This window comes from Bos indicus, chromosome 14, assembly GCF_029378745.1.
Source record: "Bos indicus isolate NIAB-ARS_2022 breed Sahiwal x Tharparkar chromosome 14, NIAB-ARS_B.indTharparkar_mat_pri_1.0, whole genome shotgun sequence".
Classification (NCBI taxonomy): domain Eukaryota; kingdom Metazoa; phylum Chordata; class Mammalia; order Artiodactyla; family Bovidae; genus Bos; species Bos indicus.
Genome location: NC_091773.1, coordinates 43,617,697 through 43,631,944, shown reverse-complemented (window position 1 = coordinate 43,631,944; position 14,248 = coordinate 43,617,697). Strand labels below are relative to the sequence as shown.

The window sequence follows — 14,248 nt, the reverse complement described above, 5'->3', positions numbered from 1 at the left end:
TATTGGTGTGTATATATCTTTTATTTTTTTTTAATTTTATTTTATTTTTAAACTTTACATAATTGTATTAGTTTTGCTAAATATCAAAATGAATCTGCCACAGGCATACATGTGTTCCCCATCCTGAACCCTCCTCCCTCCTCCCTCCCCACACCATCCCTCTGGGTTGTCCCAGTGCACCAGCCCCAAGCATCCAGTATCGTGCATCGAACCTGGACTGGCAACTCATTTCTTACATGATATTCTACATGTTTCAATGTCACTTTCCCAAATCTTCCTCAGAATCTTCATTTTTAATAGATACCCTGAATGGCTTATTTGCCCATGTGCTATATTGTTAATACTTTCAGTGCTAGGGTAATAATACTTGGTGACTTGTTAGAACATGGGTCAATTAATGTCTTAATTTTCCAGATAGAGTGGTTTATTGAATAACATGCTGGTGTTTGCTGGGTGGATGTGCTAAGCATGTTCTAGGCTGTTTGCAGCATCCCTAAAGGGGTAGGTCGATATTAATCAGTTTCACAGATGAGAAAGTTGAGGCTTATGCTGGTGAATAAGCTTGCCAGAGGTGAGACAGCCAGTGAGTTGTTGAACTGTCATGGATCTCCAGCTCTGTCCAACTCCAGAGCACTTGCTTCTTCCATGAAATCAGCATCTAGTTACTCAACCTTTTGATCTTGCAAGTATATGCTCTTTATGCTCAGATGCATTTGTGCAAATCCCTCCCAGTACTGGAGAAAAACCTCATTGGGCATGCTTTATCTGTATTAGGCAAGTAGCATCAGTCTGTATAGTTGAGAACTTAAAAATTTTTTATCTTCATGAGATATGCTTGAAGCCTTTATTATTTGCAAATTTGCATGCTCAATCACTCAGTCGTGTCTGACGTTTTGTGACCCCATAGACTGTAGTCCACCAGGCTCCCCTGTCCATGGAATTTTCCAGGCAAGAATATTGGAGTGCGTTGCCATTTCCTTCTTGAGGGTTTCTTCCCGACCCAGGGATGGAACCCACATCTCCTGCACTGGCATTTGTCACTGCGTCACCTGGGAAGCCCATTTGCCAGTTTCAGGTTTGCAACTGATGACTGAGATGTTCTTCCGGAGCCCTTGTAGAACCAGCACACACAGGTTGGTACAGCCTTGGGATGTTTCCAGCAATCCTTGTATTCACACCTTTGTGTAGTCTCCTCCTGTGACAAGGTCCCAGGTGTAGAATATGGCAGAAGTGATGATATCTGATGTCACTTCTGAGATTAGGTTATAAAGGACTGGCTTCTGTCTGTCTGTCTCTCTTGATTCTTGGTCTGAGGGAGCTTGCTGCCCTGTTGTGAGCTGCTCTTTGGAGAGGCCTACGTGGGGAGGAACTGAAGCCTCTGCCAACAGCTCTGAGAGAGCCTGGGAGCGGCCCCTCCAGCCCAGATGCTGCTGTCTCAGTAGATGCCTTGCCTGCGACGTCATGAGAAACCCTGAGTTAGAACCACCCAGATCAGCTGCTCTCTGATACCTGGCCTTCAGAAACTGTGCGGTAATGAATGGGTGCAGTTTTAAGCAGCTGAATTTTGGGATCCTTTGTTAGACAGCCTTAGATCACTAGTACATTTTGAAATTTTATTATGAATTTCTGAGTTACACCCCTTTATTCCCAACATCCTGATGCCCTTCCATGTCACGTACACATTTACACGTGAAAGGCCCGTCTTTCACTGCTGCTGCTGCTAAGTCACTTCAGTTGTGTCCGACTCTGTGCGACCCCAGAGACAGCAGCCCACCAGGCTCCCCCATCCCTGGGATTCTCCAGGCAAGAACACTGGAGTGGGTTGCCATTTCCTTCTCCAATGCATGAAAGTGAAAAGTAAAAGTGAAGTCGCTCAGTCATGTCTGACTCCTAGCAACCCCATGGACTGCAGCCTACCAGGCTCCTCCATCCATGGGATTTTCTAGGCAAGAGTACTGGAGTGGGTTGCCATTGCCTTCTCCACATCTTTCACTAGGTTGTCTAATTCACTCCTTCATTAGGCTTATTGATTACCTAGATCTTTTCTGCTCCCTTTCTCCTAAGTATGTCTGTGACTGGGTCCCAGGTGCTATTTATTTGCAAGTCTATCACCCAGCACTCACTACAACACTCAATGAGCTTCCCTCGTAGCTCAGTTGGTAAAGAGTCTGCCTGCAATGCAGGAAACCCAGGTTTGATTCCTGGGTCTGGAGGATCCCCTGGAGGAGAGAATGGCAACCCACTTCAGTATTCTTGCCTGGAGAAACCCATAGACAGAGGAGCCTGGCAGGCTATAGTCCCTGGGGTTGCAAGAGTCAGACACGACTGAGCAACTCGGCACACAGCACTGAAACATACACTGGTCACATGGCTGAGGGCAGCAGATTGATTCATCCTTGTTTAAGATGCCACTTGGTGAGCTGGCCTCCGCCAGCAGCCAGACCAAACCTCTTCAGTTTCCCAGTGATGAGGATTCTAGTTTCTCTTGTAAAAGCTCTGTGGGTTTTAGATGAAAGGGCTGAGAATACTCCATAATCTTCCTGCTTTTCTTCCTCTGCTTGTTGTTAAGCACCAGAGCCAACCATGGGAGAAGAGAGGATGGCATGGATTGGGAGATTGGGACAGACATATATACACTACTATGTATAAGACAAATAACTAATGAGAACCTACTGTATAGCACAGGGAGCTCTACTCAATACTCTGTAATGGCCTATATGGGAAGGAAATCCCCCAAAAGAGGGGATATATGTGTATGTATAGCTGATTCATTTTGCCTTATAATAGAAACTAACACACCGTTGTAAATCATCTATACTAAAAAAAAAATAATAATAAAGCACAGTCAATTCTAAAAAGAAAAGTTGTTTGGGGTAGTATTTATGTTTTTGTAAAGAGAAGTAAGGGAAGGTGGCAGAGAAAAATTGTTAGGGCATGTATCAGCTTATTTAAATCAATAGTGAAGTGAAATGAAAGTCTCTCAGTTGTGTCCAACTCTTTGTGACCCCATGGACTGTAGGTATCCTGCCAGTCTCGTCTGTCCACAGAATTCTCCAGGCAAGAATACTGGAGTGGGTAGCTCTACCCTTCTCCAGGGGATCTTCCCAACAAGCAATAATCTTCCTATTAAGATAAGTATCCCCTTATCTTGTGGGCTTCCCTGGTGGCTCAGCAGTAAAGAATCTGCCTGCAGTGCAGGAGCCGCAGAAGACATAGGTTCAATCCCTGGGTCAGGAAGATCCCCTGGAGGAGGGCATGGCAACCCACTCTAGTATTCTTGCCTGGAGAATCCCCATGGACAGAGGAGCCTAGCAGGTTAGGGTCCATAGGGTCGCAGAGAATCAGACACAACTAAAGTGACTTAGCACGCATGCACACATCCCCTTATCTTAATGGTTTGGGTCTTTGGGAGCATTTTCTGGGTGTCATTCTCTGCCTCTGCAGTTATCAGCCTTGGATTTCCAGATCTCAAAATTTGGAGGCCAGATTTCTCTAGCGGTTTATCTTTCTAAACCAAATCCTCTTATAGAGAATCTAAATTTGGTATTGCTCTCTGTTTTGATCAACATGATGGTTAAATATTTATAACAGTCTTTAGTGGATATGCTGAGGCCACATCTGTCTTCTTAGGAATCCACAGAAAGGCATGAGGGCTGCCCACTGGAATTACATCATTGGGCAGTGATGGGTTTGCTCTCTGGCTAGAGTGTTTTCTCTGAATTTTGCCAAGAATAAAAGACTTTCAGGATAAGTGTAGTCCTTGAACTTGGTGTCCTGCTTCTATGTTGAATAGATAGATATCTGTTTCTGGTTAGTTCTAGAGAGGTATTAGCCCACTAGCCAGTTCTGTGAGCTAACCTCACTTGTAGTGGAAGATTCTTTGAAGATGACGCTGCTGCTGCTGCTGCTGCTGCTGCTGCTGCTAAGTCGCTTCAGTTGTGTCTGACTCTGTGCAACCCCATAGACGGCAGCCCATCAGGCTCTGCCATCCCTGGGATTCTCCAGGCAAGAACACTGGAGTGGGTTGCCATTTCCTTCTCCAATGCGTGAAAGTGAAAAGTGAAAGTGAAGTCACTCAGTCCTGTCCAGCTCTTAGCAACCCCATGGACTGCAACCTACCAGGCTCCTCCGTCCATGGGATTTTCCAGGCAAGAGCACTGGAGTGGAGTGCCATTGCCTTCTCCGATGAATGTCTAGTTTGCGTTAATAATGGAGCTTAATCATTAGGTTATTATCTCTTATTGTGAACTCAGACCTGCTCTAAATATGTGAAGCCTTGACAATAGCCTAAGCAGATGAGTTTAAGTGCCTGGGTGCTTTACCATAGGCCGAATGGCAGAGTAGGTGAAGTGCATTTGTTTGTTTAATTAGTAAATTATTTTTTAGAATAGTTGTAGGTTTATCGAAATTGAGCAGATAGTACAGCATTCCCATGTTTCCCCCACTGCCCTGCCTATTTCCCCTATTATTGACATCCTGCATTTGTGTGGAACAGAAGTTGTAATTAATGAACCAATATTGACACATTATTATTAACCAAAGTTCATAGTTTATAGTAGGGCTCACTATTTATGTTGTACTGTTTGCTGAATTTTGACAAATGCAATTTTGGCAAATGTCATGTATCTACCATGACAGTATTGTGCAGAATTGTTTCACTGCCTTGAAAATCTTCTGTGCTCTGTCTCCCTTCCCCTGAACCCTTGGCAATCACTGGGTCTCCTGCATTGCAGGCGGATTCTTTACTGTCTGAGCCACCAGGGAAGCCCCAAATTTGTATAGCGCTTTATGTCAATTGTATCTCAATACAACTGAAGAAAAAAATAAAAAAGGAATTTAAATAATCCGTCTGAACTGTGTTTAGGAAAATCTTTTTGTCATTCAGCTTCCTGTTAAATTTTGCCTGCAGAAAGGGCCTCCATGTCTCGGTGGCTCTCAGCAGTCTTTCTTTGCCCCTCACGTTGATAGACGTCACTTTCATGCGGCCAGAGCTTAGTCATATGGCCCCATCTAAGTGCAAGGCAGGCTGGGAAATGGAGTCTAGCTGCATGTGTAGCAGTAGAGGACACTGGTTGTGTGATTAGTTAGCGGTCTTAGCCATATTAAATAAATGATTAAATCATACAATAGTTATTACTTCGGTCTTTCAGGGATGACAGGACAGTACTTGCGTGATATCAGAGTTCTGGGGACTTATTTAGAGAAGCATTTCCCACTCTGTGTCCCTTCCTATTGCATCTTGAGTTATCCTATCACTTTACCTCTGAGAGAGCTTATAGGAATAAATGAAAATATGTGCTGTTTCAACCAATACCTGGTTGATAACGATGGCTCCTGAAACTGAGAAAAGCCTGTTAGAAGCCTTAACAGTAATAAAAATGGTTGTTATTAAGTCAAATATTTAAAAATTGGCAGGTCCTTCATCCTTGTGTCAGAAGACGGAGGCAGTCTTGAAGCCTTCTGGCCTTTGATTTAGCTTCAAGATAACAGATTCCTCTTCACTTTACTCGTGGCATTGGTATTCTCCTGTTGCCTTTAAAAAGGAAAATACGTGAAATTTGGTATTGGAAATGGCTTTCCTTTTTATATAGTTATTTATTTCTCTTTGGCTGAACATGGACTTTGTCCAGTTGCAGATAGCAGGAGCTACTCTTGGTTGTATTCAGGCTTCTCATTGTGGTGACTTCTCTTGTTGCAGAGCACGGGCTCTAAGTCCCTGGGCTTCAGTAGTTGTGGCACCTGGGCTTAGCTGCTCCACAGAATGTGGAATCTTCCCAGACCAGGGATTGAACCCGTGTCCCCTACATTGGCAGGCAGATTCCTAGCCACTGGGCCACCAGGGAGATCAGGAAATGACTTTTCTTCAATGAAGTAGCATGTTTTTAGAAAGAAATGCTGTATATTTCAGCATGAGATTCTATTAATACAATTTAGAAAGAGGTGGGCGATATTTGTGCTGTGCATTTTTTTAGTGATCAACCCACTGGATTATTTTATTTATTTGCTCAGTTGTGTCCAATTCTTTGTGACCCCATGGACTATATACAGTCCATGGAATTCTCTGGAGTGGGTAGCCACCTGTTCCCTTCTCCAGGGGATCTTCTCAATCCAGGGATCAAACCCAGGTCTCCCACATTGCAGGCACATTCTTTACCAGCTGCTCTGCAAGGGAAGCCCTCCACTGAATATGTCCAAGTAACTGATTATAGTTAAAAGGAAGCTCAGCTGCTTTACATGTATGCTTGGCCTTAGCTTGCTGATGATAGAAGTTCATAACCAGATATTAATTTTAAATAAGTGCCTACTGTTCTCGAGCAACTCCCATTCCCTTAAGGAAAAGCATTTCCTATGAAGCCCCTGGTTGCTGAGGATAGCTGTGTAAGCACTGTGTAAGTTTATCCAAATTAAAATTTGCTCCTCCAGCTCATTTATTCCCTTCAGGTCTCTGACAGGCAGGTGTGTTTATCTCCCCTACACCCCCAAAGCCCTGTTTAAACTCAGTCAACATTCAGCTTGGGTGAAACCTCTTTATCTTCCGGTAATCTCACCATAGATATCCTTTGCTCTTAAATACATCATTAATACTCAGGCAGGATGGCCTGCTGTCATCCTTACTCTGAGCAGTTGTTCCAGATTTCATGTTATTGTAATTCCAGACTCTAAGTAATTATCACATTGAAAAGACCAGGCAGGTATACACCATCGTGACACAGCCAGTTTTGTCCCCCCTCTAAGTTTGGTTGCTTGGGATTTTCCAGGCAACAGTACTGGAGTGGGTTGCCATTGCCTTCTCCTATCATTAACTGCTAGGATAATAGAAACACAGAAACAAACTCCGTAGAAGCACATGCCCTCTGGCTACAAAATCTGTCTCTTATTTTCCAAAACAGATATTTAGAAAGTGCTGAGGTCATGTAAAATGGCAAGTATTAGATTAATTTTTTTAGAACTAACCATTTTATTTATTTTTTTGGCCATGCCCCGAGGCATGTGGGATCTTCCCTGACCAAGCTCAGGGAAGGGAGGGATCAACCCATTCCCTCTGCAGTGGAAGCGCATACTCAACCACTGAACCATCAGGAAAGCCCCACAGGTACTAACGTTTGCTTCAGTTTTCTTCCACAGACGAGGGAGCCTGGCGGGGTACAGTCCATGGGGTCGCAAAGAGTCTGACACAACTGAACAACTAACAACAGCTTTCTTCCTAAGGGCAATTTAGCCGCTGTTGTCCAAAGCAAACATCAGGGAACACCTGGAACTTGTCCAGAAGGCAGAGTCTCCGGCCCCACCCATAACTATTAGGTCAGAATCGGTAGTTTATCACGGTCCCAGGTGGTTTGTGAACATTAAAGCTGCAGAAGTGCTGGTTGGAGAACTTTAGCTTGACCCTGTAATGACCGAAATAACCCATCAGTGAGAGAAAGGACCATAACATTTGAACTCAAACTCTATAAAATGAAAAATTTGTATATTGTAGTTACCTATCTGGGCACATGGTGAATATCGAGCTGTTGTATTATTTCGTGCTCTGTTAATGAAACCTCTTCAATCGGAGGGCAGTAGTGGCAGGAGCATGTCCGAATGGATAAGAGATGACCTCATTGAAAGAGACTTTTTTTGCACAATTTTAGATTCCAGTCCCCTGAGGGTAGAGAATTCAGGCATTCTTGAGATTTCTCTACAGGTTCTGGTTTTCCCAGTTCAAGGACTGATCAGAAAGGGTTTGGTTGTAGGTTGAGGGGAAGAAATGAAACCTCTTGACCTTTAACATTTCAAAAAACATTTCTTAAAGGAAAAAAAGGCCCATGACCTGTTTATTGGCCAAAACTCAATTTTAATTGTTTTGAGAGGGCAGAAAAACACTCCACCCAAAGTGTTCTGTTCTTTTGGATCTCCTGCCAAGTAAGAATTTCTTTGCAAGTCAATAGGTTAAGTTACAGAGTTGTTTTATCACTTAAAGAGTATTTGTATTAAGGTCTGAGTACTATGAATCCGTTCATTAGTTTATGCATTTTTGTTCTTGAGGAGTTTCCAAAGAGGATAGGTTTTTTGTAGTTCTGCAATAGACTCTTCCCTTTGCAGTAGAAAGGGCTTCCCTAGTGGCTCAGATGGTAAAGAATCTGCCTGCAATGCGGGAGACCTGAGTTCAATCCCTGGATCAGAAAGATCCCCTGGAGAAGGAAAATGGCAGCCCACTCCAGTATTCTTGCCTGGAGAATGCAATGGACAGAGGAGCCTGATGGCTACAGTCCATTGGGTCACAGTGTCAGACATGACTGAGTGACTAATACTTTGCAGTAGAAAAGAGAAAAAGTAATGGCATTCCCATAGGGAGTATTTCCTAAAATCCTAATGTACCATTTCTAATCTGATGGCTGACATAATTTTAAAAGAAAGTCAAATTATCCAGTGTAGGAATTGAAGCCTCCTCCCGAGCCTGGGATGTGGCTCCTGAACTGCCTCCTGTATCTCATTCATCACACACACAACGAAGGAACAACCAGACCAGCCAGCCCCACCTCCTGTTCACTTACTTCTAGCCTCTCTTCCCTCCACTGTCTCTGCTCCCCTCATTTGTCTTCCACCATCACTCTGACTAAAATTTCTTTGCACAATCTCAGGACACCAAGTCCAGGGGCTCATTTTTAAGTCTGTGTAGCATTTGGTCCTGTCCATTTTCTCTCCTCCCATTATTCCTGTGATTTTGGTCACTAAAGGTTTTCTTTCATGTTTTTGCCTCTTGAGGGCACTTGAGCCAGAGCTTGAATTTGAATCCTCAGCTTCAGTTCAGTTCAGTTCAGTTGCTTAGTCGTGTCTGACTCTTTGCAACCCCAATGGACTGCAGCACACCAGTCTTCCCTGTCCATCACCAACTCCCAGAGCTTGCTCAAAGTCACGTCCATCGAGTCGGTGATGCCATCTAACCATCTCATCCTCTGTCGTCTCCTTCTCCTCCCGCCTTCAGTCTTTCCCAGCATCAGGGTCTTTTCCAATGAGTCAGTTCTTCGCATTAGGTGGCCCAAGTATTGGAGTTTCAGCTTCAGCATCAGCTCTTCCAATGAATATTCAGGACTGATTTCCTTTAGGAAGGACTGGTTGTATCTCCGTACAGTCCAAGGGACTCTCAAGAGTCTTCTCCAACACCGCAGTTCAAAAGCATCAATTGTTCAGTGCTCAGCTTTCTTTATAGTCCAACTCTCACATCCATACATGACTACTGGAAAAACCATATCTTTGACTAGACAGACCTTTGTCAGCAAAGTAATGTCTCTGCTTTTTAATATGCTGTCTAGGTTGGTCATAGCTTTTCCTCTCAGAAGCAAGTATCTTTTAATTTCATGGCTATAGTCACCATCTGCAGTGATTTTGGAGCTCAAGAAAATAAAGTCTGTCACTGTTTCCATTGTTTCCCCATCTGTTTGCCATAAAGTGATAGGACCAGGTGCTATGATCTTAGTTTTTTGAATGTTTAGTTTTAAGCCAACTTTTTCACTCTCCTCTTTGACTTTCATCAAGAGGCTCTTCAATTCCTCTTCACTTTCTGCCATAAGAGTGGTGTCATCTGCATATCTGAGATTATTTATATTTCTCCCAGCCATCTTGATTCCAGCTTGTGCTCATCTAGCCTGGCATTTCTCATGATGTACTCTGCATATAAGTTAAATGAGCAGAGTGACAACACTCAGCCTTGACGTACTCCTTTCCCAGTTTGGAGCCAGTCTGTTGTTCCAGTTCTAACTGTTGCTTCTTGACCTGCATACAGATGTCTCAGGAGGCAGGTCCGGTGGTCTGGTATTCCCATCTCTTTCAGAATTTTCCACAGTTTATTGTGATCCACACAGTCAAAGGCTTTGGCATAGTCAATAAAGCAGAAGTAGATGTTTTTCTGGAACTCTCTTGCTTTTTCTGTGATCCAGTGGATGTTGGCAATTTGATCTCTGGTTCCTCTGCCTTTTCTAAAACCAGCTTGAACATCTGGAAGTTCATGGTTCAGATACTGTTGAAGCCTGGCTTGGAGAATTTTGAGCAAAGCTAGCGTGTGAGATGAGTGCAGTTGTCTGGTAGTTTGAACATTCTTTGGCATTGCCCTTCTTTGGGATTGGAATGAAAACTGACCTTTTCCAGTCCTGTGGCCACTGCTGAGTTTTCCAAATTTGCTGGCATATTGAGTTAGCTTCATCACTTGCTATTAATAGTTATCTGTCTGGGGCAAGTTGACTTTTGGGTGCTTCAGTGTTCTCATCTATAAAATGGGGGTAGTGAAAAATCCTACCCCACAGGGTTAGTGTGACATGCATAGGAAAATGTCTGGCACATAGTAAGGGTTTGTCAGGAGTCATCATTATCACTGTCATCTTCATCACCATCACCACCATCCCACTGCCATAACTGTCACCACCACAGCTGTCACCATCACCACCACCAACCACCATCACCACCACCACCATCATTATTACTATCACTACCACCAACCGCCATCATCATTACTATCACTACCACCAACCACCACCACCATCACCACCATCATTATTACTATCACTACCACCAACCACCATCATCACCACCACCACCATCATCATTACTATCACTACCACCAACCACCACCACCACCACCCCCACCACCATCATTATTACTATGACTACCACCAACCACCACCACCACCACCACCATCATTATTACTATCACCACCACCAACCACCATCACCACCACCACCATCATCATTACTATCACTACCACCAACCACCACCACCATCACCACCATCACCACCATCATTATTACTATCACTACCACCAACCACCAGCATCACCACCACCACCATCACCGTCATTACTATCACTACCACCAACCACCATCACCATCACCACCATCATTATTACTATCACTACCACCAACCACCATCATCACCACCACCACACCATCATTATTACTATCACTACCACCAACCACCATCACCATCACCACCATCATCATTACTATCACTACCACCACCCACCACCACCACCACCACCATCATTATTACTATCACTACCACCAACCACCACCATCACCACCACCACACCATCATTATTATTATCACTACCACCAACCACCATCACCATCACCACCATCATCATTACTATCACTACCACCAACCACCACCACCACCACCACCATCATTATTACTATCACTACCACCAACCACCACCATCACCACCACCACACCATCATTATTATTATCACTACCACCAACCACCATCACCATCACCACCATCATTATTACTATCACTACCACCAACCACCACCATCACCACCACCACACCATCATTATTACTATCACTACCACCAACCACCATCACCATCACCACCATCATCATTACTATCACTACCACCAACCACCACCACCACCACCACCATCATTATTACTATCACTACCACCAACCACCACCATCACCACCACCACACCATCATTATTATTATCACTACCACCAACCACCATCACCATCACCACCATCATTATTACTATCACTACCACCAACCACCATCACCACCATCACCACCATCATTATTACTATCACTACCACCAACCACCATTACCATCACCACCACCACCACCACCATCATTACTATCACTACCACCAACCACCACCACCATCACCACCATCACCACCATCATTATTACTATCACTACCACCAACCACCAGCATCACCACCACCACCATCACCGTCATTACTATCACTACCACCAACCACCATCACCATCACCACCATCATTATTACTATCACTACCACCAACCACCATCATCACCACCACCACCACCACCATCATCATCAGGCATTTCTTGCTCTTTTCAGGCTCTTTGGCCTGCTTCTAACTTTCAGGCATTCCCTACTTTTTTTCTTTCATGGGACTTTGTTTGAATGTTTCTTTGAGTATAGCTGTCATGTCTTTTTCATCTCCTTTAGTATGAGCCATTCTACAGCTTTTTATGACAACATTTTTGAAGAATGCCTCTTCCTCCTCTTAACAAAACAGAGAAGCTTTCTCATTTTGGATTTGTCTGATGTTTTCTCATAAGGTTCATGTTCTGTGTTCTTAGTGTGAATATCTCATAGGTATTCAGTATATCACATTTGAAGGCCAGGGTCTACCTGACTCTTTGGTAATGACAGTGTTGATCATCCACTAAAGGTGGGGTTCAGTTTTTCTGCTGTGTTGTTACTGTATTTTCCCTTCCAAAATCTAATTAATCTGTGGGGAGACCCCATAAGACCATGTGTATATGTGCTTCTTATTTAAAAATTTCTCCCTCGGGTTAGCATCCATTGATGATTTTTGCCTGAATCTTTATGGTGATGGTTAACATGCAGTTTTTCTGTAGGTCTTCTTTCTTCCTCTCTGTATCTATTTATTACTTGTAAGGCATGTTAGTCTGGATTCTTCAGAGAAATAGACCAATAATATATCTATATGTGCTTCTATATCTATAAATAAGAGATTTATTAGAAACAATTACCCCACAGTTATAAAGGAAGAACTCTCCCAAGCAGTCACAAGCTGGAAACCCAGGAGGGTTAGGATACACAGTCATTCCTCCTTACCTGTGGTTTCACTTTCTGCAGTTTCAGTTACCTGCAATTCAAAAACAGCAAGCCAGAAATTCCAGAAACAAATAATCCATCGGTTTTAAATCCTGCACCAGCCTGAGTCGTGTGGTGACATCGCATGCTGTCTCACTCAGTCTTCCCTTCCTTGGATGTGGCTGATTCTTTTGTTCAGTGTATCCTGCCTGCTAGTCACTCGGTACCAGCTCAGTTTTCAGATCAACTGTCGTCGTATCACAGTGCTTGTGTTCACATCACCCTTGTTTTACTTAGTAAAGGCCCCCAAATGCAAGAGTCGCAATGCTGGCAATTCAGACATGCCAAAGAAAAGCCTTGAAGTGTTTCCTTTAAGTGAAAAGCTGAAAGTTCTTGACTTAGTGAGGAAAGAAAAATATCACATGCTAAGGTTGATAAGATTTGTAGTAAGAATGAATCCTCTGTGAAACTGTGAAGAAGGAAAAAGAAGTCCATGCTAATTTTGCTGTCACTTCTCAGACTGAAAGTTATGGCCACAGGGCATGATAAGTCCTTTAGTTAAGGTAGAAAAGGCATTGCTGCTGCTGCTGTCACTTCAGTCGTGTCCAACTCTTTGCAACCCCAAAGACGGCAGCCCACCAGGCTCCCCCGTCCCTGGGATTCTCCAGGCAAGAACACTGGAGTGGGTTGCCATTTCCTTCTCCAATGCATGAAAGTAAAAAGTGAAAGTGAAGTCGCTCAGTCGTGTCCGACCCTCAGTGACTCCATGGACTGCAGCTACCAGGCTCCTCCGTCCATGGGATTTGCCAGGCAAGAGTACTGGAGTGGGGTGCCATTGCCTTCTCCGGGAAAAGGCGTTAAGTTTGTACAATAAGGTATTTTTGCGAGAGACCACATTCACGTAACTTTTCTTATAGTATATTATTATAATTTTCTATTTTATTACTAGTTATTGTTAATCTCTTCCTGTGCCTAATTTATAAATAAAACTTTATCATAGGTATGTATGTACAGGAAGAAATATAGTATGTGTTTTTTCCATGGTTTCCAGCATCTGCTGGGGGTCTTGAAACATATCCTCTACTAATAAGGGGAGAACTACTGTACATCCATGGGATTTCCTGGTGGCTCAGATGGTAAAGAATCTGCCTGCAGTGCAGGAGACCAGATTCAATCCCTGAGTCAGGAAGATCCCCTGAAGAAGAGAATGGTACTCACTCCAGTATTCTTGCCTGGAGAATTCCATGGATAGAGGAGCCTAGCATTGGAGAAGGAAATGGCAACCCAGTCCAGTGTTCTTGCCTGGAGAATCCTAGGGACGGGGGAGCCTGGTGCCTGGTGCCTGCTGTCTATGGGTCGCACAGAGTCGGACACGACTGAAGTGACTTAGCAGCAGGCTACAGTCCATGGGATCACAAAGAGTCAGACACAAGTGAGTGACTAACACACATTGCACTTCCAGGTTGAGTCTGAGAACTGGGAAGGCTGATGGTGTCAGTTTCATTCCAAGTCCAAATCCAGATGCAAAAGACCAATATCCCAGCTTGAAGACAGGCAGAGTGAACCCTCCCTTCTCAGCCTCTTTGTTCTGTTGGGGCTTCAGCAGATTGTATGAAGCACATCCACTTTGGGGAGGGCCATCTGCTTTATTCAGTCTGCTGATTAGTGTTAATCTCGTCCACAAACA

At 43.8% G+C, this 14,248-nt stretch overlaps 1 protein-coding gene and 1 long non-coding RNA gene across 4 annotated transcripts in view; one reads left to right on the top strand and one right to left on the bottom strand.

Moving 5' to 3' along the window:
- Positions 1-14,248, top strand: part of TPD52 (tumor protein D52) — a 131,445-nt gene that overhangs the window by 60,738 nt on the left and 56,459 nt on the right. The gene's annotated exons all lie outside the window — the stretch shown is intronic.
- On the bottom strand, positions 5,570-12,779 carry LOC139186940 (uncharacterized). Its single transcript, XR_011570625.1, has 3 exons — positions 12,583-12,779; positions 7,482-7,642; positions 5,570-7,388 (listed from the first exon to the last, which is right to left on the bottom strand). It is a non-coding gene; the product is annotated as an uncharacterized lncRNA (long non-coding RNA).